Consider the following 25,841-nt stretch of genomic DNA (forward strand, 5'->3'; position numbering starts at 1 on the left):
TATGCATCATTTGCTGTGTCCCTGTAAAGGTTTTCTTGAGTTTCACACAAAATTTGATGCAGATGCATTGCTCCTATAACTCACCACCTTGAAATTCGCAAACTGTGCAACACAATGTTGCACTCAATACAGCACTGAACAATAACTAACAGACATACAATAGTGAAACGTCTGGCAGTTATACATTAAACACAGGCATGTGCCGGGATGCCAACCATATTTCGCTCCAACACATCATTGGCGCAAAGTTACGAATGTTCCAGAATTTTTTGAAGAGACATATTGGGAACCAGTAACTCTAAACAGGCCTTTGCAGCACTCCAAACATAATTCCTGTTTCACATTTTTGGACTTTGAAAGCTTAAGCTTGGCTTGACGAATTACCCCCAAAAATAACCACTAAACCCTTGTGACATTATGGAATGAAAGTAAGCTTTTTTTGTTTTTATATCAGCTATATCTGACAACATTCGCGTGGCAAATAGAGATTTGTTTAGGCTCTTCAGTAGTTCTGCAGTATGCTCCTCCCACTTGAATATATTATTAAGCTGTAATCCCAAGAATTTTATACTTTCAACTTCTATCTGCTCGTTTCATATTTTAGGCATATATTGGCAGGAAGTCCCTCAAAATTCTAAACTGCATATAGGGTATTTTTCAGAGTTTAGTGACAAATAATTTGCAAGGGACCATTTAATAATGTGCATGAAAATTTGATTAACTGATCTTTCTAATACTATACTTGATTTGCTATGTGTTGCAATGTTACTGTCACATGCAAACAAAATAAATTTGGTATCTGGTAATGTTACTGATAAAAGGTCATTGATATACACAAGAAAAATTAAGGGCCATAAGATGGAACATTGTGGGACACCACATGTAATAAGTTCCATGTTGCATGGTGCCTGATAGCTTAATCTGTGCTGGCGTAAGCACACCAGGTGGCAAAGAGATTGTGAGAAGATCGATAGTAAGCACTGGAGCATGCGAGCCTATTAGGAGCAAGGCCAAAGACAAACTCAGAAGACACATACTGCCAATGCCCTCTCAGCAGACAGTATTTAGATCACCACCAAGGGCCGGAGGACGCATCCAGTCATCCAGTGAGTCACCGAGTCGAGTCACCGGTCGCAGCCCAGTGGAAGTCGCTGCCGCAATAAGAGTCTCGGTCTCAGGCAGCTCATAGTGACCAGTCTAGTGTGCATAGCAGGACTTGTACTTCACCAGAAGTGAGGCTAACATGGACTATTAGGGAAGAGCTTGTACCATAACAATTATCTTAAATTAAATAGCTTTCTGTTCTGATAAATAAAGAACCCTATTAATACATGCATGCAGTTGTTTTATAGAAAGGGGATACCAGTCACCAAACAGTTTCCTCATAAAGCATTTGTTTTGATGTTTGTATTACTATTTTTAATATTTTGCAGTACATCTTGTAATTAGTTACACCATCAGCATCAGAGCTGTTTCTGATTGACAGATACAGTTTCCTTTTTGTTTTACAAAATAGCTTCACCCCTTGGGTAATTCATCTCCTGTTTATAAACTTTGATCTAACCTGGGCTAGTTTTGGGGAAAACAGTATTCAATTAAGGTAAGTACTTTATTAGTAAAACTGTTGCATTTTTAATTCATGCCATGAGCACTGCACACATCACTCCAGTTCACTTCTTTGAGGAGTGTCCAAAAATAATTAGTTTTTGTCTTAATATCTGCATACTCTATTTAACTCAGATTTAGTAGGTTTTATATACTGTTCAGTATTAACATTAAAAAAAGGAACTGTGTGTCATGTTTGAGAGGTTATTGACTATTGCTTTTGCAATGTAATTTTGTTCATTAGATCTTTCTATAAACATTTAATCAGTGGCTGTTTGTGAGCAATTAGCTGCTCTAGCTGTGAAGCTTACAGTATGAATTAAGTTGAATAATAGTGTTACTGGTGGTAATTAATCTTACTGGTAGATTTTTTAGGTAAATCTACATTAAAATCACCAGCAACCAGTATTTCTTTGTTTTTTGCTGCTGAGTAGGCCAGTAGAGCTTCAGAACAGATAAAAATTATCTGCAAGTGCTCAGTATACATTTATAATTATGAACAATTAATTACGGAAACCTGCTTCTGTTGAACATGCTTCTGTGTGCAGCACTAGACAGAATTTATGAATGTCTGTGTTCTTAAATTAAGACAATTCCTGATGAGTGTGGCAATTCCTCCTTTCTCTATTTCTGGACTAGAAAAGTGAGATGCTAACTTAAAACCTTAACATGTAACATGCCTATCCCAGTAGCCACATGATGTTCAGAGAGGCAGAGTATGTCAACTGGGTTTGTCAATGCAGATAAGTTGTCCATTGAATTTAGTACTTGGTCCTCAAATATTTTGTTGTAATAAACATTGCCGGCATTTCACACTGACTGAGATAAAATTGGGAGGAAGTAAAATTTCTGCTGATTACTGAAAATTTATGACCAACAGCAGTTGTGCTGATGCAGTATTCCAGAATTAGGTTGCTTAATTTCTTTCTCAAAATGAAGGTCTGCTTCAGTCCTGATCACTCTTAAAACTTTACTTCTTTGTGTCTTTCCTAGGTGTTCCTCTGACACCAGTAACACTGGCATTTTACCACTCTTAACAGTGTCCCCCCCCCCCCTCTTAAATTTTCTGCTAATAGCCCAACCAGTTTACTTTTCCCTTTCCTGTTGAGGTGAAGGCCATGCCTGGTATGATACCATCTACTGACAGAATCAACAGGAAACACACCGATATGCGATCATGCAGCTGACCTAACCAGCATTTCCAACTCCAAATTGACTCTTCTGACAGAACAGTTCAAATGACACTGGTCATGGCATCTCAAAAAGACTGTTTCGTAAAGAAATTATGAACAGTGTCACTTGTCACAGTAGTTTGTTGTATTTTTGCAGCTGTCCAACTCAGGTTCATTAGGTGTAGAAGTATGAAACCGGAATTTCCCTATAGATGGTGCTAGCCATCAGTGTAGGGCCCGTGAGACCGTGTCTGCAGCACTATCTGCTTTCTGTAATGGCTGACGACGAATGTCAACATGCAGTAACCCGCGTTCCATACATTGGAATCAGTTCCAAACCCATAAATGTGTTGAGTTTTGTGCCTACGAACTATGATTTGCGGACAGCTTTGGTTTTCTGTTATCATTTGAAGAAAACTGCTACAGAATCACATTCAATGCTTATCAAAACTTTAGGTGAACATGATGTTGGGAAAACAAAAGCGTTTCATGTAGTTAAAAAAATTCAAAAGTGGTGATGTTGACATGAGAAACTACAAGTGTGGGAGACCACCGGAAATGTTCGAAGACAATGAATTGCACACCTTATTGGATGAAGATGATACTTAAACTGAACAGGAACTTGTGGAACAATTTAATGTGATGGAGAAAGCCGTTTCTGTTTGGTTCCAAGCTATGGGGAAGGTGCAGAAAGTGGGAAAATGGGTTTCACATGAACTGAGTGAAAGACAGAAAGCAAATTGAAAGACCACTTGTGAAATGCTGCTCGCTAGGTACGAAAGAAAGTCATTTCTCCATTGAATAGTGACAGGTGATGAAAAATGGATATATTTTGAGAATCCTAAACATCGTAAATCATGGGTGAATCCAGGTAAACCATCGACATCCACTGCAAGACCAAATCACTTTGGAAAGAAGACAATGCTCTGTGTGTGGTGGGATCAGAAAGATGTCATCTATTTTAAGCTGCTAAAACCAGGTGAAACCATTAACACTGATCGCCACCAACAGCAAATGATCTATTTAAATTGAGCATTACGTGGAAAATGACCAGAATGTGGAAAAAGGCAACACAGAGTCATATTGCTCCACGATAACGCCCCATCACACACAGCAAAACGGGTCAGGGAAACAATCGAGACGTTCAGTTGGGAAATACTAGGGCATGCAGTTTATTCTCCAGACTTGGCTCCATCCGATTATCATCTATTTGCATGAGTGGGAGATGCTCTCACTGAACAATGCTTTAGTTCGTATGAAAATGTACGAAAATGGCTCACTGACTGGTTTGTTTCAAAAGAAGAACTGTATTTTTGGCATGGCATTCATAGCCTGCCAGAGAGGTGGAAGAAATATATAAGTAGCAATGGAGATTGTTTTGAATAAAATATTGTTTATCAGTTTCAAACAACAGAAGTATAATTATTACAACCAAATTCCGGTTTCATACTGTACATCTACACCTGGTAGTAGCTTTACTGAGAGAACAAGCTTCGTTACTAAATAATGTGACCACATGTTTGATATGAACACTTGACTCTTATGCTTTGTAAATGTTAGTTTTTTAATTTTGAAATGTAAAACGTCAGTTTAAAATAATAACAGTACAGATTAATATTACTTCATTTTATTATGTCTTTAGCGCATAATGCACTTCCCTAACAACGCGTAAACCCATTCACTCTTGCATTAACAGCTAAACTCATTTCATACTCACACTGAAATAACTATTGCTGCATTATGTTTCTTCGTTAGTTAATGGTAATCACTGATCACAAAAGCCTTTTGTATCTGTTCGTATAGCTATAAATTCCAATAACAAAGTTACTAATTAACAAATCCAGAGCCATTTCATCCACAACTTTCATTAAATAATTCCTTGCTCCTTTCTGCAAATAAACAAAATTACACAAACATACTTTTATCCTATGAACCAAAGTAATACTTTCAATACTTAATTATACCCTCCATCAAAGTCTTCATACTCTTTTCGTGTGATGTGGCTTCATCCAGCTGCTCGGTATGTAACCCAAACAGTGACCCTCTCTGCGCAAATGCTCAGCACTTGATCAGTAGCACTTAGCCATTGTTGATGTTTAGCAGCAAGACATTGCCCCCAACAGATAAAAAGTGTGCTCAGCTTCAAAAATTCCAGAAGCCAGCAATAAGTAAGGAGTACAATATCACTATATTGTAACACCACAGACAGCAGTACTACTTTCACCCACCAGTAGGATTTGTTTTTCAAAAACCCACAGCAAAATGTTTTTTGGAAACTCAAAAGAAAATTTTAAACAAGCAACAAGATCCCCAAAAATCAAAAAATCGCACACCAACAAGCAACCCAGTGATGGCTCCCTCCTGAGTCATCTTACCATAATACTATAAAAATATCAGGCGAACTTCACACTCTCTCAACCCTAGACCAAAATTTACAATCTGTGTATGTTTATATAAGTGACCTGTAGACAAAGAATATATCAGATGGTTGTAATTAAAATACAGCTACTCATAAAAGTCCAGTGTGGGCTAAAAGTACTCTGTGGCAGTGAAACTTGGTAGATATGCTAATGCGTTAATATGGAACTTACTTATATCGGAAAACAAATTAGTTCCAATTTTGGCCACCAGGTGCAAATCTGTTACTGCACACTGTATTTAGCTGTGACGTCCATGCTGTCATTTGACAAGTGCAACATGAGTGAATAGTCTGGCTTTTGAGAAGTGAGACCTTGCGCTGTTAGTGAAACAGTTTTATGTGAATGGTAGGAATGACTGTGCTACATTGAGAGAGTATGATCAGCCCAAAGTCTGAGGAGAGGCCCAATATCATTAAGTGGTTTAAAGATGATGATGATAACATTCGAAAACACAAGTGCACCTGGAAGAGGAATTCATCCTATCCCAGTGGTAGTTATTGATGAGGTGACCATGCAGCATGTATTTCGAGTAGTCCTAGTGCTCCTGCAGTGTGACAAGAATTGTCCAGCCCATGGTTAATGGTATGGAAAGTTTAAACAATGTAAAATGCACGATGGTATAATGACAATGTTTTGAAAAATAGATTGCTACTCACTGTATAGAGGAGATGCTGAGTCGCAGACAGGCACACCAAAAAGACTGCTAAATATCTGAGTTTTCTGCCAAAAGGCCTTTTTCTATAGTAGACAACACACACACACACATCAATGCAAGCACGATTCACACACACATGGCCATACTGTGGAATAAATCTCCTACTGCAAGCTGTTTGCTTCCCATACTGTGAGAGGTGTCCAGTAAGGGATCTTAAATGCATACTTCAAGAACTTTTTTTTTTTTTGGTCATCAGTCTACTGACTGGTTTGATGCGGCCCGCCATGAATTCCTTTCCTGTGCTAACCTCTTCATCTCAGAGTAGCACTTGCAACCTACGTCCTCAATTATTTGCTTGACGTATTCCAATCTCTGTCTTCCTCTACAGTTTTTGCCCCCTACAGCTCCCTCTAGTACCGTGGAAGTCATTCCCTCATGTCTTAGCAGATGTCCTATCATCCTGTCCCTTCTCCTTATCAGTGTTTTCCACATATTCCTTTCCTCTCTGATTCTGCATAGAACCTCCTCATTCCTTACCTTATCAGTCCACCTAATTTTCAACATTCGTCTATAGCACCACATCTCAAATGCTTTGATTCTCTTCTGTTCCAGTTTTCCCACAGTCCATGTTTCACTACCATACAATGCTGTACCCCAGACGTACATCCTCAGAAATTTCTTCCTCAAATTAAGGACGGTATTTGATATTAGTAGACTTCTCTTGGCCAGAAATGCCTTTTTTGCCATAGCGAGTCTGCTTTTGACATCCTCCTTGCTCCATCCGTCATTGGATATTTTACTGCCTAGGTACCAGAATTCCTTAACTTCATTGAATTCGTGACCATCAAACCTGATGTTCAGTTTTTCGCTGTTCTCGTTTCTACTACTTCTCATTACCTTCATCTTTTTCCGATTTACTCTCAAAGCATACTGTGTACTCATTAGACTGTTCATTCCGTTCAGCAGATCATTTAATTCTTCTTCACTTTCACTCAGGATAGCAACGTCATCAGTGAATCGTATCATTGATATCCATTCACCTTGTATTTTAATTCCACTCCTGAACCTTTCTTTTATTTCCATCATTGCTTCCTCGATGTACAGCTTGAAGAGTAGGGGCGAAAGGCTACAGCCTTGTCTTACACCCTTCTTAATATGAGCACTTCGTTCTTGATCGTCCACTCTTATTATTCCCTCTTGGTTGTTGTACATATTGTATATGACCCGTCTCTCCCTATAGTTTACCCCTACTTTTTTCAGAATCTCGAACAGCTTGCACCATTTTATATTGTCGAACGCATTTTCCAGGTCGACAAATCCTATGAAAGTGTCTTGATTTTTCTTTAGCCTTGCTTCCATTATGAGCCGTAACGTCAGAATTGCCTCTCTCGTCCCTTTACTTTTCCTAAAGCCAAACTGATCGTCACCTAGCGCATTCTCAATTTTCTTTTCCATTCTTCTGTATATGATTCTTGTAAGCAGCTTCGATGCATGAACTGTTAAGCTGATTGTGCGATAATTCTCACACTTGTCAGCTCTTGCCGTCTTCGGAATTATGCGGACGATGCTTTTCCGAAAGTCAGATGGTATATCTCCAGACTCATATATTCTACACACCAACATGAATAGTCATTTTGTTGCCACTTCCCCCAGTGATTTTAGAAATTCTGATGGAATGTTATCTATCCCTTCTGCCTTATTTGACCGTAAGTCCTCCAAAGCTCTTTTAAATTCCGATTCTAATACTGGATCCCCTCTCTCTTCTAAATCAGCTCCTATTTCTTCTTCTATCACATCAGACAAATCTTCACCCTCATAGAGGCTTTCAATGTATTCTTTCCACCTATCTGCTCTCTCCTCTGCATTTAACAGTGGAATTCCAGTTGCACTCTTAATGTTGCCACCGTTGCTTTTAATGTCACCAAAGGTTGTTTTGACTTTCCTGTATGCTGAGTCTGTCCTTCCAACAATCATATCTTTTTCGATGTCTTCACATTTTTCCTGCAGCCATTTCGTCTTAGCTTCCCTGCACTTCCTATTTATTTCATTCCTTGTATTTCTGTATTCCTGATTTTCCCGGAACATGTTTGTACTTCCTCCTTTCATCAATCTTCTGAAGTATTTCTTCTGTTACCCATGGTTTTTTCGCAGCTACCTTCTTTGTACCTATGTTTTCCTTCCCAACTTCTGTGATGGCCCTTTTTAGAGATGTCCATTCCTCTTCAACTGTACTGCCTACTGCACTATTCCTTATTGCTGTATCTATAGCGTTAGAGAACTTCAAACGTATCTCGTCATTCCTTAGTACTTCCGTATCCCACTTCTTTGCGTATTGATTCTTCCTGACTAATGTCTTGAACTTCAGCCTACTCTTCATCACTACTACAGGTACTTATTCAGTAGAAGAGATGTGTTTCACAGTAGCGAAGATTAACAAGGGCTCATAGCTCTTAAGGTATGCATTGTAGAACCCACGTTTACTGACCTTTTTTGCTTTGAATGATGATTTCTGTCATATCCCTGAATATTGACCATTCCTCCTGGGACACCTTGTATAACTTTAGCTCAGTAAGTAGAAGCAATCAAGAAAACATATATATTTATTAAACTGATAGCTAGTTTGTTACCAATTGATAGCTAACATGGTAAACTACCCCAAAACTGTACATCAGTGTATCATTACTCAAGTGAATTCAAATAAATTACTGTGGTTGTGTCAGTGCAGAAGCTAGAAAAAAACCACACGTATATAATACTTCCAATCAAAGGGTTTTACTGCACATTGCGATATTCGTAGGCACAGAGACAAAAAAATCGAAAATGGTTATTTCTAAACAACATGTGATCATTATGTATAGCAGAATAATAGTTCAAGAATATTGGTTAACGTAACATAAAGAAATAGGTGAAGAATTATTTTTTTGTAAGTAATGTAAGACAGCCAGAAAATGTATTTACAGTTGAAAAACATCAAGAAATACAATTAATATGAGTTGAAAGTCATATTACTGAAACAAGGCTCAAACACATGCTTGTTTGGCATTTTACTTTGCCACACGGCAATTTAAGCAACATGAGCATTCACTGACAGGTGACTCTTATCAGCTGATTTAGACATTTTTCTACTGCTGAGAACACTGTTAGAGCGTGATGGGCATAAATTGTTGCATAGTGAGCAGCAGCGAGGCTGAAGATAAGTAAACAGAACAAGCATGCAGCTCCTCTACACATGCGTAGCCCCCATCTCTCACCTGTCATCTGCAGCGAGCTTACATGTGGAATGGGAATGAACTGCAGTGGTGCTGAATTTCCATTCCATGACATCAGTCATGAAATGAATATGTACAGTAAACAATAGCATACCTTAGCGTCTATACCCATGACAAGAAAGCTAAATATGTGCAAGATGTTAACACTCCTTCAATGCTAGTTCCTAAAGTTAAAAATGTACACCCACAAAATGCCAAAATAAAGGAAGCTCCACTTTTCAATAAAACAATAGTGTATAATGCTGTTAGTACAACACATATACAGTATATTAACAGAGAAAATATGAAATACCGGGTAAATCCCTGTTCATGAATATCTGACAGTTCTGTTATTGTAAATACCTCAGTCTTCTTGCTGGCATACATCATCGTTGATTGTATCATTGTTGAGCCTTTCGCCATCTCCTTCCTCTTCTTTTTTGTTGTATAACATTCACAGGCATTTTCTATATGTTCTCTACCAAAAATTCTCCTTCTTCACACATTTTCCTGTTCCAGGGTATTTGAATTTTCCACATCCTTATTGGACCTTTGCAAACATGATTTCCTCTTTGACTGAATGTGGGATCTGACAAAGATGAGATCTCTTATTCTATACACAATTTGGTGTACTAACTTATACTGCACCTTCCTATCATCTATCTTTTTCAGTAGGATTTGCTCCACCTTACTGATCTCATATACCCATGTTTCTCCGTCATCGGAGAAACAAAACTAGCATTCTATGGATTGGAGTGGGGAATGTCAAATCCCGTAATGAGGCAGGTAGGTTGGAAAATTTAAAAAGGAAAACAGATACATTAAAGTTAGATATAGAGGAAGCTAGTGAATTTCGGTGGCAGGAGGAACAGGACTTCTGGTCAGCTGAGTGCAGGGTTATAAGTGCAAAATCAAATAGAGGTAATGCAAGAGTAGTTTAAATAATGAATACAAAAATAACAACACAGATGAGCTACTACGAACAACACTGTGAATGCATTTTTGTAGCCAAGACAGACACAAAGCTCACACCCACCACAGTAGTACAAGTTTATATGCCAACTAGCTCCACAGATGATGAAGAGATTGAAGAAATGTATGATGAGATAAAAAAAGTTATTCAGATGGTTAAGGGAGACAAAAATTTAATAGTCATGGGGGACTGGGATTCGATAGTAAGAAAAGGCATAGAAGGCAAAATAGTAGGTGAATATGGCCCATGGGAAAGGAATGAAAGAGGAAGCCACCTGGTGGAATAAATTAATCACAGCTAACACTTGGTTTAAGGATCATAAAAGAAGGTTGTATATGTGGAAGAAGCCTGAAGGCACTGGAAGGTTTCGTATTGATGTTTTGGAACCAAAATCTAAATTGTAGGACTTTTCCAGGGCTTGATGTAGAATCTGACCACAATTTACTGGTTATGGGCTGTGGATTGAAACTGAAAAAAGACAGGAATTTAAGGAGATGGGACCTGGATAAACTGAAAGAACCAAAGGTTGTAGAGAGTTTCATAGTGGGCATTAGGGAACAACAGACAAGAATAGGGGAAAGGAATATAGTAGAAGAAGAATGGGTAGCATTGAGAGACGAAATAGGAAGGCAGCAGAGGATCAAGTAGATAAAAGATGAGGGCTGAGACGGTTCTGCGACCGTGTGGGCTGCAGATTCCTTGACTTGCGCCGTAGGGTGGTGGGGTTTCGGGTGCTGCCGGATAGGTCAGGAGTCCACTACACGCAGCAAGCGGCTACACGGGGTTGTGTGGTGTGGACTGGGCGGTTTTTTAGGTTAGATGGCCTCAGGCAAGTACAGAAAGGGCAACAGCCTCAAAGGGTGCGGGGCAAAGTCAGGACATGCAGGGACCAAGCAGCAATCGGTATTGTAATTGTAAACTGTCGAAGCTGCATTGGTAAAGTACCGGAACTTTAAGCGCTGATAGAAAGCACCGAAGCTGAAATCGTTACAGGTACAGAAAGCTGGCTGAAGCCAGAGATAAATTCTGCCGAAATTTTTACAAAGGCACAGACAGTGTTTGGAAAGGATAGATTGCATGCAGCCGGTGGTGGCGTGTTTGTCGCTGTTAGTAGTAGTTTATCCTGTAGTGAAGTAGAAGTGGATAGTTCCTGTGAATTATTATGGGTGGAGGTTACACTCAACAACCGAGCTAGGTTAATAGTTGGCTCCTTTTACCGACCTCTTTGACTGAATGTGGGATCTGACAAAGATGAGATCTCTTATTCTATACACAATTTGGTGTACTAACTTATACTGCGCCTTCCTATCATCTATCTTTTTCAGTAGGATTTGCTCCTCCTTACTGATCTCATATACCCATGTTTCTCCGTCATCGGAGAAACAAAACTAGCATTCTATGGATTGGAGTGGGACTCAGCAGCATTAGTGGCAGAACAACCGAGAGAAAATTTGGAATACATTGCACATAAATTTTCTCAGTATGTTATTGTCTTAGGTGGAGATTTCAATTTACCAGATATAGACTGGGACACACAGATATTTAGGACGGGTGGTAGGGACAGAGCATCGAGTGACATTATACTGAGTGCACTATCCGAAAATTACCTCGAGCAATTTAACAGAGAACCGACTCATGGAGATAACATCTTGGACCTACTGATAACAAACAGACCCGAACTTTTCAACTCTGTAAGTGCATAACAGGGAATCAGTGATCATAAGGTCGTTGCAGCATCCCTGAATATGGAAGTTAATAGGAATATAAAAAAAGGGAGGAAGGTTTATCTGTTTAGCAAGAGTAATAGAAGGCAGACTTCAGACTACCTAACAGATCAAAATGAAAATTTCTGTTCCGACACTGACAATGTTGAGTGTTTATGGAAAAAGTTCAAGGCAATCGTAAAATGCATTTTAGACAGGTACGTGCCGAGTAAAACTGTGAGGGACGCGAAAAACCCACCGTGGTTCAACAACAAAGTTAGGAAACTACTGCGAAAGCAAAGAGAGCTTCACTCCAAGTTTAAATGCAGCCAAAACCTCTCAGACAAACAGAAGCTAAACGATGTCAAAGTTAGTGTAAGGAGGGCTATGCGTGAAGCGTTCAGTGAATTTGAAAGTAAAATTCTATGTACCGACTTGACAGAAAATCCTAGGAAGTTCTGGTGTTACGTTAAATGAGTAAGTGGCTCGAAACAGCATATCCAGACACTCTGGGATGATGATGGCACTGAAACAGAGGATGACACGCGTAAAGCTGAAATACTAAACACCTTTTTCCAAACTGGTTCACAGAGGAAGACCGCACTGCAGTTCCTTCTCTAAATCCTCGCACAAACGAAAAAATGGCTGACATTGAAATAAGTGTCCAAGGAATAGAAAAGCAACTGGAATCACTCAACAGAGGAAAGTCCACTGGACCTGACAGGATACCAATTTGATTCTACACAGAGTACGCAAAAGAACTTGCCCCCCTTCTAACAGCTGTGTACCGCAAGTCTCTAGAGGAACGGAAGGTTCCAAATGATTGGAAAAGAGCACAGTTAGTCCCAGTCTTCAAGAAGGGTCGCCGAGCAGATGCACAAAACTATAGACCTATATCTCTGACATCGATCTGTTGTAGAATTTTAGAACATATTTTTTGCTCGAGTACCATGTTGTTTTTGGAAACCCAGAATCTACTCTGTATAAATCAACATGGTTTCCGGAAACAGCGATCGTGGGAGACCCAACTCGCTTTATTTGTTCATGAGACCCAGAAAATATTAGATACAGGCTCCCAGGTAGATGCTATTTTCCTTGACTTCCGGAAGGCGTTCGATACAGTTCCGCACTGTCGCCTGATAAACAAAGTAAGAGCCTACGGAATATCAGACCAGCTGTGTCGCTGGATTGAAGAGTTTTTAGCAAACAGAACACAGCATGTTGTTATCAATGGAGAGACGTCTACAGACGTTAAAGTAATCTCTGGCGTGCCACAGGGGAGTGTTATGGGACCATTGCTTTTCACAATATATATAAATGGCCTAGTAGATAGTGTCGGAAGTTCCATGCGGCTTTTCGCGGATGATGCTGTAGTATACAGACAAGTTGCAGCATTAGAAAATTGTAGCGAAATGCAGGAAGATCTGCAGCGGATAGGCACTTGGTGCAGGGAGTGGCAACTGACCCTTAACATAGACAAATGTAATGTATTGCGAATACATAGAAAGAAGGATCCTTTATTGTATGATTATATGATAGCAGAACAAACACTGGTAGCAGTTACTTCTGTAAAATATCTGGGAGTATGCGTGCGGAACAATTTGAAGTCGAATGATCATATAAAATTAATTGCTGGTAAGGCGGGTACCAGGTTGAGATTCATTGGGAGAGTCCTTAGAAAATAATTAGAGAGATTCGAGTGCGCACGGAGGCTTTCAGACAGTTGTTCTTCCCGCGAACCATACGCGACTGGAACAGAAAAGGGAGGTAATGACTGGCACATGAAGTGCCCTCCACCACACACCGTTGAATGGCTTGCGGAGTATAAATGTAGATGTAGATGTAGAATAAAGCTCTGCCACAGTCCAGAGACATAAACAGGCCACTGTTGCCACCAGCAGCAGTTGTCAGTGATCTGCCAATGCTGCAACCACCCGCCATGCACCTGCATCCATGTCAGCCTCCTCCCGCCTGACAATACCCACACATAGAACACTGGCTCATTTCAAAACATTTTGATGCAACCCAGAAGTGAGGCTTCTTCTGCAGCAGTCAGCACTGGAGAGCTGCATTTAAACTCCAGCCTCATCGAGTAGATTACAATCAGCACAGCAGAGCCATGCATGATGTCTGCCAAGTGTCATTTGTCACCATGAGTTTTAATGATGCAGCCTTGGAGTTTACACTGTAACTGTGTTGCCAGGCCATGAACCAGAGATCTCTACCTGACTACCTAGGCTCTCTATCTCAAGACTGCTTGTCAATGTACCTGCTGTCATCTCGTGGCCAAGGCATGAACAGACGACCACATAGCTCCACGTCGAGGCCATTGCTCTACGGCCATTGATCAAGAGTCTGACTCTAGGCAACACCATCACCTGCTGCTGGAACGCTAGCACAGTTAGAAAACATTGCTGCCTTGCCCTGTGCTGCAGCGGGTTTGTGTCCAGTGCTCGGCTGCAACTATCGACTCAGCTCCTGTGTGCCAGCAAAGCCAGCTAAGCATGTCACCACACAGGCAGCATGCATACACTGCACACTGTCTCTGCCTCACCGGCACTGCAAGTGGGAATTCTATGAGCCAACACTAAACTGCACCAGAGATGAGGAAAGACTCAGATGACTGTCTAAGTTTAATGGATTAATGAAGATCTGCTTATGTTCACCATTTGTTTCTCTGCAGCTGCCCACAACTTCAGTCCCGGCTCCCAAGCCATAAAATGAACCCACAATGCTCCAGGGAGTAGTCAAATGCCCCTGACAATTTCATTCACTTACGTAATGTGAATAGGAGTGGACCCAAAACTGAACACAGTGTGGACTCTCTTTGAGACCTCTGCCCCCCCCCCCCCCCCCCCCCTCTCAATGTCACTAATATTTTTATATTTTTTACTTTTACAATATTGAATTATTCAGCAGAACCTTTTGCATTCTGTTTGTCAAGGATGATTCAAACCAGTAGTTCATAAAGCCATCAATTCCATAAGATCTGTGTTTTCCTGAGGGAGTATCATGGTCTACACAACTGAAAGCCTTGGAGAGATCACAAAAAATACCAACTGGTGATATATTATCATTTAGAGCTTGTACTATTTGATGAGTGAATGTACAGATAGTATTATCAGTCAAGCAACCCTTCTGGAATACAAACTGTGGTATGGTAAGTACATTGTTTCCACTTAAGTGTACAACTACTCTTGAGTACATTACTTTTTAGAATATTTTGGAAAAAGATGTCAGTAGGAAACTGGACAATAACTGTTTAAGTCTGTCTTGTTTCTGATGAAGAAGATTGACAATTGTACACTTAACCTATCTGCAAAAATTCCCTGTGCCTAGGACACATTACAAATATTACTACGGACATTACTTATCAAGTTGGGACAGCTTTTCAGAATTCTGTTTGACATTCCATCAACCCCACATGCGCTTTTGTTTTTTAGAATTATATTAATTTCAGCGAAGGATGTTGGTGCCACTTCTAGTTGCTTGAAGTTTGGTGGAATGACATTTTTAATGAATTCTCTTGCTTCTTCAACTAAACCATATTTCACGCTACCCTTAGAAAGTGATTGTTAAAAGTACTTGCAATTGTGAATTATCAATCACAACATTGTCATTTAGTTCAACTGTTATGGAATCTTGTAACTTGGTGGCTGTCCTGCCGCCTGTTTGACAATGCTCCATCTAGTTTTAATCTTCTGCATCATTTATTTCTGTCAGGGTATCCATACTTCTGGACATTTTAACAACTCTTCTTAAAATATTATAATATTTTTTTGTAAAATGCAACTAAAGTTAGATCTGGACTCAGTCTGTCCTATACATAATTTCTCTCTTCCTCTTACATGCGATTTTAATGGCCTTTAGTTAGCCACAGCTTACTACTTTTTTATATAATTTTTTAGGAAAGCAGCATTCAGGTACTGACACAAGTTTTCTACAGAATAAATTGAATTTGACATTAGCATCTCTTTCTATATGTAACTCATCCCATAGCACTCCTTTTAGCTTACTCTTAAAACATTGTATCCAGTTCTCATCAATAAAATTCACTGCTTTGTGTGAACCTGTCTCAGGGTTGTAAGGTGCCATACTGTCTATTTCCATTAATTTTGCATCACAATCAGTTAGTTCAATGGCTATTGGGTACACATTAATTGTTTCAGCCTGAGCACTGTCTATAGAAATATTATCAATCGATTTCCTACTATTTTGCTGCACACGAGTTGGAAAATTGACTATTGAAATTAGATTGAAACACCTAAACAATGATTCTAGTTCATTTTCCTGTCTGTTCCTTTTCTGGTATCTACACTGAAATCTTCACAACTAGTGTTTCTTCTTGTCCGACAGGTAGCTCAATAATGCATCTAGATTCCTCATAAATAGCTGAAAATTTCCTACAGGGGATATGTAGAGTATTACAGCTGTCAGAAAAGTACTCTGCGGTACCAACTCACAAGCACATGGTTATAGCTTCTGATCAACACAAAAGTTATTTGTTTCAATTGTTTGACCCTGTGTCCAACTTTTACATATGTTGCAGCTTCTTTTCCATGTTAATTCTACATGTAAATGATGCAAGCCTATAATCCCTGATATTTAACTTCTTCATCCCTGTGGTTACATGGTGTTCAGAGAGGCACAGAACATCTATCACTTCAGAATTTCCGACATCTTCTTGGCATACAATAAACACTTCTATCTTATTTTTCTGCCCTCTGCCATTTCTTTCAACACCCTCTGTCTGTAACTTGTTCACCTTCTGCAAGGTGCTCAGCTAATCTTTCCTCCTCCTCCTCCTCCCCCCCCCCCCCATTCACGTGCAGGCCATGATTAGTATCTCTGCACAAGGACCTGCATTCTTTGTCACCTGCCTAAGCTTGGCACTATTTTTCATTATGCTTGTGACCTGGTATTCCATGCCCAGCTTTTCCTGTAGCAATCGGTCTACACCTCTCCTATAACTACTCTCTAATAGCAAGAATCTTTTGTGACTTTTTTTAAAAACCTTGCGTTGAAGTAATTCCTATGAGTCTGCTGCACCCCATTAAGTTCAAAAACTGGCTGAGGTCTACTCCCACTTCAGGTAAAAGGTTAAACTGATTGCTAACCGAAATTTGAAATGTGATTTCTGTTGGATATTTTTTTTCCTGCCTATTACTTTTCAAGTGGCTTTGTATCAATACAGTAAAACTAATATGGGTATTATGTCCACTAGAGAAATTTGCAGAGGTGCTGTAGAGAGACTGTGTGAAGAAACACACACTGCACAAAACAAGAGTGTATTGTTGAGAAAAGACATGTAAAAAGTGCACGGAAAGGGGTACACATAATGGTACAACAAAACTCCCTGGTTTATGTTTCATCTACTGCATCATTATATTTCATGTTGTAATGGGAATAACTTATATTTGTCGACAATGACTCTTTCTTTCATTCGGATGTTTCTCTGTTTTCTTACTGGAAATATTTGACTTGACAATTGTTAGATGTTTTCAAAGTCCAGTGTTCATTCTTTACCAAAGGTGCGTACATTTTTCCTTGTTTACACCACCAATAAAGAAATCCAAGGTGGTGTTGATAACGATTGAAATAATGCATATGCATGCTTGTATACATCAGCTATGTGTCCTCATGTAGGTGCTCACAACAAATGAGTCAATGATCTGCATACTTTTGTAGTTTTCAGAGGTTGCTGCTGTCGAGTTACAATCTGTAACTATCTGTTAACACTTTGTCTTGAACTTCACTGAATACTTCCCATTAGTTGTACAATGTCATTTGCTACCTCACACAGTCTGACCAGTTCCTATGTTCTCTTTGCCTCACAAAGTTTTTGTTAATGCTGTTCCATCAGTGCACCTATTTCTATGAAACTGATTTTTTTCTGTATTTTTAGTATCTGCACTATGTTTGTCAATTTACCCCAAAAAAAAATACCATACCTAATAATGGATTTGAAGTAGCTAGTATATGCTACTTTTCGTGCATCCATGTCAGTTGCAGTTGATAATATTTGTGTTGCAAATGCAAAGCTGCTCAGTTTTTTTTTGCCAAGTATTCAATGTGTCCCTGCCAGCTCAAATTTTTTATCTACATTTCAACCTAAGAAATTGACTGAGTCAACTTCTTCTATACCTTGGTTGTTGTGAACAATCTCAATCTGCTCACATTTTGACTGCTTGGTTTTGAAGTGCATCACGTGAGTCTTAGATATGTTTAGATTCAACCCATTTAGCTGAAACCAAGTTTCTAAGGTCCTGAGGGTACTGATCACAGATTTGGGAATTTTTTCCGAATCCTGATCTTCAACTAAGACAGAAGTACCATCTCAGGTGCTGGAAGGTTTCTTGAGGAATGGCGACCCATTCTTCATGGAGTGCTGCACTGAGGAGAGGTATCGATGTCAGTCAGTGAGGTCTGGCACGAAGTCAGCATTCCAAAACATCCCAAAGGTGTTCTATAGGATTCAGATCAGGACTCTGTCCATTACAGGGATGTTATTGCCGTATAATCACTCCACCACATCCCGTGCATTATGAACAGGTGCTCGATTGTGTTGAAAGATGCAGTCGCCATCCTCGAATTGGTCTTCAACAGTGGGAAGCAAGAAGGTGCTTAAAACATCAATATAGGACTGAGCTGTGATAGTACCATGCAAAACAACAAGGGGTGAAAGCCCCCACCATGAAAGATATGACCGCGCCATAACACCACCGCCCCCGAATTTTACTGTTGGCACTACACAAGCTGGCAGATGGCATTCACCGGGCATTCGCCAAACCCACACCCTGCCATCAGATCGCCACATTGTGTACCATGATTCATCACTCCACATAATGTTTTTCCATAGTTCAGTCATCCAATGTTTATGCTCCTTACACCAAGCAAGGCATCATTTGGCATTTACTGACGTGACGGGTGGCTTATGAGCAGCCACTCAACTATGAAATCCAAGTTTTCTCACCTCCTGCCTAACTGTAATAGTACTTGCAGTGGATCCTGATGCTGTTTGGAATTCCTGTGTTGTGGTCTGGATAGACATCTGCTGATTACACATTACGACCCTCTTCAACTGTTGGCAGTCTCTCTCAGTCAACAGATGAGGTCGGCCTGTACACTTTTGTCCTGTACATGTCCCTTCACATTTCCACTTCACTATCACATTGAAACAGTGGATCTATGGATGTTCAGGAGTGTGGAAATCTTGCATACAGACATACGACAGAAGTGACACCCACTCACCTGACCACATTCAAAGTCCGTGAGTTCCTTGGAGCACCCCATTCTGCTCTCACGTGATGTCTAATGACTAATGAGGTCGCTGATATGGAGTACCTGGCAGTAGGTGGCAGCACAATTCACCTAATATGAAAAAACTATGTTTTTGTGGGCATCCGGATACTTTTGATCACATAGTGTATCACCTACACGTTTAGATGATGTAAATTTCCTGACAGTGCACAAACTCTGCAAACAATATTCTCAGATCAGCAGTCCAACTGATACAGTTGTGAATGATATATTGTTTGTCATGGTTGGACACAAAAGTATAACTATCTAACCTAGGATTGCTTTTCAATGTTATGTCAATTAGTAGAAGTATTTGCCATAACTGCTTAGCATCATGTTGCTAAACACATATTGAGCTATTAGTCAAAGTTGGTTCTACAGTTTTTGCTTCTAACAAATTTCCTTTCACCTCCTGCCAAAAGTCGCTCCAGAAGTGGCTTTCCATTATCTCATCTGTATTATTTCATTAAATCAAAAATACAACAAATATATCCAAGCACTTCAATCATCATGAAGCACGTAATGGCTACTTGACATTGCCATCACTGATTGTGAGTTCATCCATGTTTAGATCCAGTCTGCTATCTGCTATCCACTTTGTTCCTTTGTTTAACCATTTCTCAGAAAAGAAAAGGCAATTACCAAGACCTTTCTTTCCAATCTATCACATTCCTCCAATTTACAGGTAAAGAAAGAAAAATGCAATTGGTTCAGTGGAGTAATAGTTGTAGAAATTGGCTCTAATGAAAAACTGTATAGGCCACCAGTATAATGTTTAATGATTTGTTTAAGATGCAAAGTAAATGAGGTTTGCACTGATTCATACTTTGAGAACCTGAGATCACCTCAGATTCATATCTGTGAAGAAATTTAATTACAACTGCAACATTAATGTTTCCAAACAATTCGCTTTTCATGACTGCTGTTAGAAGTTCCTCCAAGCTGAACAGTTTGCCCATGCAAGTGTGTTCACTCAGGCTTTCATTATATTACCAAAGATTCTTCATCATGTTAAAAGATTCCATAAAATGCTGTTCCACATAATCCCATCACTGATTCTTCAATATCTAAGCTATTATCTTTATCTGAAAAATGATTGTATTGAAGACACAGCAGGTTAGGAGATTCTAGAATATGAAAAATTTCATATTTTGAGGCAGTGATCCAAATAAATTTAGTTATCCCCTATATCTTTCTATATAAAAGGAAAGAACTTTTGAGTCCCATTTTTGGAACAACCAGAGCCCAAGTACTTCCTCAGCTTCACAAGGATTGGGAAGAAAACTGGTCATGATCTGTTCAAAAGAACATTCTGCTAAAGCTAAACACATTTTGTATTTAATTAAAGTTATTCTTTGATATGAAACTACACACATGAACAAAAGTTTTCCATCACCCCAATATGCTGTGATGATCTGTTGCTGTTGTGACTTCCTGTACCAATCAAAAAGTCACCCCTGTTGTTGTTTGCCATGAGCACTTCCTATAAGTAGAACGCCGCACATGAATAGATTTCAGTTGAAAGTAAAGCACTAGTAGGGATGCATTAGAGATGTCTGTGAAACAGTAGAGTGAACTTCCATCATGCCACAAAGAACAATCGCGATCAGTGGTCAGGTCTGCATCATGACATTACATGCAGAACACTTGTTAACCAGGAAAGTTGCTCGACATTTGCATTGGAATCAAAGTGATATGGTATGGACATGGAATTGGTTCCAACTGACAGGTAGCATTGAGGACTTGCTTAGAACGTGCTGCCCACATTAGACAGGTGCACAGGATGATCGATACCTATGACTTTTGAGTCAAAGGAACCTTTGGCTGAGCGCTTAAGGATGTTGTGTATCAGATCAAACTGTTAGGAGATGATTGCATGATGTGGATATTCTTTCCTGACGACAACAGTGAGTATGACATCATACACCACAATACAACGGGCTCCATTACAGATGGGCGAAAAATCATGCAGAATGGACTGGACGTCCCAGGATTGGCATCGGTTATGGTTTTCAGATGATACTTGAATCTGTTGGTATGCTGATAATTACAGACAATGTGTTTGGAGACAACACTGTGTCGCACATGTACCACTAGTGGAGCTGGAGTGATGTTTCAGAGTGGCATTACATGGGGCCACCATACACCTTTGGGACTTTGTATTTGCTGATAACAATTTCATCTTGATGGTTGATAATTTGCTGTTCTCATGGACTAGTATCACAAGAATGGAGTAACCTGCCTGTATCTACGTATGGTTTAGTCATGCATTTCTCCTCACTCAAGTACATCATACACTATATGGTTTGCACCTCAGTCCTTCTGATATGAGACTATTTGCCCAGCTAATTACCAGAAGTAGCTAGTCTGATCCAAGCAGCCTTCAGCCTATCTCAGTGATTTCCAGTAAGTTCCTTTGGCCTTTCTTAAGGTAAATTCAGCTGGGGAACATAACTGTAGAAAACAAACAGCTATTAGAAAAAAAAAATCTACAGCTTGGAACAAGCCATGGATCTTAAAGACCATTCTACATCTACATCTACATCTATACTCCGCGAGCCACCTTACGGTGTGTGGCGGAGGGTACTTATTGTACCACTATCTGATCCCCCCTTCCCTGTTCCATTCACGAATTGTGCGTGGGAAGAACGACTGCTTGTAAGTCTCTGTATTTGCTCTAATTTCTCGGATCTTTTCGTTGTGATCATTACGCGAGATATATGTGGGCGGTAGTAATATGTTGCCCATCTCTTCCCGGAATGTGCTCTCTCGTAATTTCGATAATAAACCTCTCCGTATTGCGTAACGCCTTTCTTGAAGTGTCCACCACTGGAGCTTGTTCAGCATCTCCGTAACGCTCTCGCGCTGACTAAATGTCCCCATGACGAATCGCGCTGCTTTTCGCTGGATCATGTCTATCTCTTCTATTAATCCAACCTGGTAAGGGTCCCATACTGATGAGCAATACTCAAGAATCGGACGAACAAGCGTTTTGTAAGCTACTTCTTTCGTCGATGAGTCACATTTTCTTAGAATTCTTCCTATGAATCTCAACCTGGCGCCTGCTTTTCCCACTATTTGTTTTATGTGATCATTCCACTTCAGATCGCTCCGGATAGTAACTCCTAAGTATTTTACGGTCGTTACCGCTTCCAATGATTTACCACCTATGGCATAATCGTACTGGAATGGATTTCTGCCCCTATGTATGCGCATTATATTACATTTATCTACGTTTAGGGAAAGCTGCCAGCTGTCGCACCATGCATTAATCCTCTGCAGGTCCTCCTGGAGTACGTACGAGTCTTCTGATGTTGCTACTTTCTTGTAGACAACCGTGTCATCTGCAAATAGCCTCACGGAGCTACCGATGTTGTCAACTAAGTCATTTATGTATATTGTAAACAATAAAGGTCCTATCACGCTTCCCTGCGGTACTCCCGAAATTACCTCTACATCTGCAGATTTTGAACCGTTAAGAATGACATGTTGTGTTCTTTCTTCTAGGAAATCCTGAATCCAATCACAAACCTGGTCCGATATTCCGTAAGCTCGTATTTTTTTCACTAAACGTAAGTGCGGAACCGTATCAAATGCCTTCCTGAAGTCCAGGAATACGGCATCAATCTGCTCGCCAGTGTCTACGGCACTGTGAATTTCTTGGGCAAATAGGGCGAGCTGAGTTTCACATGATCTCTGTTTGCGGAATCCATGTTGGTTATGATGAAGGAGATTTGTATTATCTAAGAATGTCATAATACGAGAACACAAAACATGTTCCATTATTCTACAACAGATTGACGTAAGCGAAATAGGCCTATAATTATTCGCATCTGATTTATGACCCTTCTTGAAAATGGGAACGACCTGCACTTTCTTCCAGTCGCTAGGTACTTTACGTTCTTCCAGCGATCTACGATAAATTGCTGATAGAAAGGGGGCAAGTTCTTTAGCATAATCACTGTAGAATCTTAAGGGTATCTCGTCTGGTCCGGATGCTTTTCCGCTACTAAGTGATAGCAGTTGTTTTTCAATTCCGATATCGTTTATTTCAATATTTTCCATTTTGGCGTCCGTGCGACGGCTGAAGTCAGGGACCGTGTTACGATTTTCCGCAGTGAAACAGTTTCGGAACACTGAATTCAGTATTTCTGCCTTTCTTCGGTCGTCCTCTGTTTCGGTGCCATCGTGGTCAACGAGTGACTGAATAGGGGATTTAGATCCGCTTACCGATTTTACATATGAGCAAAACTTTTTAGGGTTCTTGTTTAGATTGTTTGCCAATGTTTTATGTTCGAATTCGTTGAATGCTTCTCTCATTGCTCTCTTTACGCTCTTTTTCGCTTCGTTCAGCTTTTCCTTATCAGCTATGATTCGACTATTCTTAAACCTATGATGAAGCTTTCTTTGTTTCCGTAGTACCTTTCGTAGTACATTTCCTATCTTCCATCAGAAGCATCATTAATAAAAAGGATGAACTTCTTACTTCTATACAGAAAAATAGTAGGCCAGATGAAATGTCAACATATGTGTTGTGCTTATCATGACATCAAATTGAAAGAAATGAAATGAAATACAAATATCCTGATGTATAATATCACACTGCTGCTGTAGTACAACTAAGAGGAAAGGAGGAGTGACTAAATATGTACACAAAAATTGATTTAATTTCTAGGCACGGGTTAATGAATATGGTGTTGAATAGCTCTTTGCATGGTGCATCACAATAGTGGTTTGGGAAATAATATAATAATCATACAGATGGTTTGCAGGTTACCAGCAGGAAATGTCTTATGCTTAATAAAACATTAAAAAGAGACAGTTTCAATAAGGTTATGCAGGGGTTTTAGAAGACAACCTGGAAAAAGAATAATTTAGCATGTGAAGAAATGAAAGAACATACAAGGCTATACTGATCCTATGAGTCACCTTAAAAGATATGTTGAATAAAGACAAACCTGCAGTTTTACTATTTGAAGGTTTAGTAAAAACTTTTGACAGTGCTACTGGAACACTCTTTGAAATTCTGCAATTAGCAAGGATAAAATGTGAAGTGCAAAAAATTATCTACAATTTGTGCAGAAACTAGGCTGCAATTATAAGAGCTGAAGGACATGAAAGGATAGCAGTAGTTGTGGAGGAAGTCACACAGAGTTCTAATCCTATCCAACATTTCATTTAGTCTCCATATAGAGCAAACGGTGTATGTAATTATGTGGAAATCTCAAAAAAGAAATAAAGTTCAGGAAGTACAAATGAAAACTTTAAGTTTTGTCAAAATTAAGATAGTAAATGACATGGAAGATCAGCAATATAAAGAGAATGAAATGTGTTTGAATTAGTGAGGTGATGCTGGGGAATTTGATTAGGAAACAAGCAGCTAAAAGAAATAGAAGGGCCTCAGGCAGCAAAATAAATGACTGACAGTGATAGAGGTAAAGATGATATTAAATGCAGACTGTCAGTAGCAAGAAAAGTTTTTTCTGGCAAAGATAAATATCCATAATAAATTTTGATTGTTGAGCTGAGCGTGAACTGATTTAAAACTTCCTGGCAGATTAAAACTGTGTGACAGACCTTTTACCTCATCTCCTACCTCTCAGACTTCACTGAAGTTTTCTCCTCCGCCTTCTGGGAATAATGACCCAGACTGTGGCTGAGCCAAGTCTCCACAGTATCCTTTCTTCCAGGAGTGCTAATCCTGCTGACATGCAGAAGAACTTCTGTGAAGTTGGAAAGTAGGAAATGAGGTACTGTCGGAAGGAAAGCTGTGAGGGTGGGTCTTGAGTTGTGCTTGGATAGCTCAGTTGATAGAGCATTCACCCATGAAAGACAAAAGTCCCAAGTTCCAAGTCCCAGCCTTGCACAGAGTTTTAATTCACCAGAAAATTTCAAAGATAGATATGTTAATCAATATCAATATTGTATAATGTCCGCCCCTGCTAGCTGATTGGTCAGTGCAACAGAATGTCAGTCCTAAGGGCCCAGGTTCGATTGGAGTTTTTCTCCGCTCAGGGACTGGGTGTTGTGTTGTCTTAATCATCATCATTTCATCCCCATTGACACACAAGTCGCCGAAGTGGTGTCAAATCAAAAGACTTGCATCCGGTGAACAGTCTACCCAACAGGAGGCCCTAGTCACAAAACATTATATAATAAAAGTAAGTGTACAATGTGCATGCCGCTAAAAGTCAGAAACAATTCCCAGTATGATCAAGGAAGTTATATGGTGTAGTAGCCCTCTATCCCCCATCCATGAAGAAAGTTGCTGTTTTTACCTGAAGGGCATGCTTTGAAGATATAAGGCCTGGGAAGTTTCACCTTCTAGAAATTTCTAGAACATTTGAGAGTACTTGAGAACATTCCAGGACATTCAAGAGTACTTGAGAGCACCCAACAACATTCCAGAATGTTCCACAATGATCCAGGATGTTGTGGAATGTTCAGGAATATCTCAGATCATTGTGGAACATTACAGAACACTTTTAAATGTTGTGAAATATTCTGGAACATTATGGACCATCCAAAGCCTTTTTCATATGTTCTGACATTTGTCACTGGTGAGGATACCCAGTGGTAGGGGGTATATAAAGCAAGACCCATCGTGGGTTTGAACATCAGATTCTTATCAGCAAAAAAGGGAGGAACCGAAAAAGTAGTGCACTGAGTGAATAAAAACAAACAGTGAAATGTGAGTAGTCAGAGAGTTACAGTGGCTGAATATAAACCAAAAAGAAAGTGTGAAAAGTGTGTAAAGTGTATTTAT

This window comes from Schistocerca americana, chromosome 1 (genome assembly GCF_021461395.2).
Source record: "Schistocerca americana isolate TAMUIC-IGC-003095 chromosome 1, iqSchAmer2.1, whole genome shotgun sequence".
In the NCBI taxonomy this organism is placed as follows: Eukaryota; Metazoa; Arthropoda; class Insecta; order Orthoptera; family Acrididae; genus Schistocerca; species Schistocerca americana.